Below are 1,408 nucleotides of genomic sequence, written 5' to 3' on the forward strand. Positions count from 1 at the left end.
GTCATAATCTCCTGATTAGGTTTTCCTAAATTTTGACTTTCACTATCTGCATTATCGGTAGAGAATATTTTAACTACACTTTTTTAACTCGCCAAAGACCTTGTGGTCTAGTGACACTCGGTTTACCCCACATGGATGGAGTGGGTTCGAGCCTTACTGGAGGCTTCATTTGGTTGAGAAAGTAACGATAAAGTTGAAATGTATTTATAGTAGTGTAAACACATTTACTGTTTCAATATGTGACAAATGCTACTTTAATTTAAAGACTTATCAAACTTTATTTTTTTAATTTTATAGACATACTTTGAGAATCAATTTAATTTCTTATTCACTCATTATCTATTTCAATTGTATATTGTGAAATATATTGATGGAGGGATTATACCTAGGTCTAGAAGATGATGATTGGGGTTAGGGGCAAAGGTAAAGGTACTGTTGGTGCCTTTACAGGAAATCACTCGACTGTTGGAGGAGGTGCGGTTCTTAGAGACCATAAAGGAAACTGGATGGAAGGCTGCTCTTTTTCTTTTCACGCCAGTAACCCACTAGAGGCTGAGCTCACTGCACTTTATCTAGCCTTGCAATGGACAGCACCTAAAGGAATCCTCGACATGGAGATTCAAAGTGACAGTAAGGAGTTGACCAAGTGTCTTAATGAGAACAGTCGGGGAGGGAACAACATGGGGCAGTTGGGGATTAAATGCAGAGATCTCATCTAGAAAAGTGGGGTGCATATATTCCGTGAACAAAACACTATTGCGGATTATTTAGCAAAGCATGGGTGCAATTCTAGAGAGATCATGACCCTTTTTGTTTCACCCCCTCCCGAATGCATTAACTTTGTGTATAACGATCAACTAGGGGCTGTTTGCGATCGTCTCATTCTTGAGACGGTGTAGGCTGTTTTGTTTATGAGACTCAGCCTGGGGTTTCCCCCTCCATATTGTATTGCAAAAAAAAAAAAAAAAAAAAGAAAAAAAAAAAAGAAGAAGTAAAGGTACTGTGCACTGCTTGTGCAACGATCGTGCACAATTGCGTACTAGTTTTGAGCAATGCTTGGTGTGTGCCATGTGTTGTGGGTTAATCATGCAGTTGGTTAGCATGTCCCACATTTTGGAGTGTTGAGTTGAGCAATTAACCACCTTGGAAGCCTATATAAAAGGTGGCGATAAATCAATTCATATGCATTCTTATCCAAGGATAAATTTTGAATCATTGTACTAGCTTCCTATTAGATGCAATGCAAAGTTGTACTTTACAATTGCATACTAGCTAGCTTCCTAACCCACATTACCATCAATGTATAAAGAGGGCAAGCAATCCAAACGCGAAGCAACAGATCAGTTGTGCAATATATATTCTTAATGTTAGTCTATTATATGTTAGTCGTTTTTTTTTTTTTTTTTGG

Source organism: Ipomoea triloba, chromosome 2, assembly GCF_003576645.1.
Source record: "Ipomoea triloba cultivar NCNSP0323 chromosome 2, ASM357664v1".
Lineage (NCBI taxonomy): Eukaryota > Viridiplantae > Streptophyta > Magnoliopsida > Solanales > Convolvulaceae > Ipomoea > Ipomoea triloba.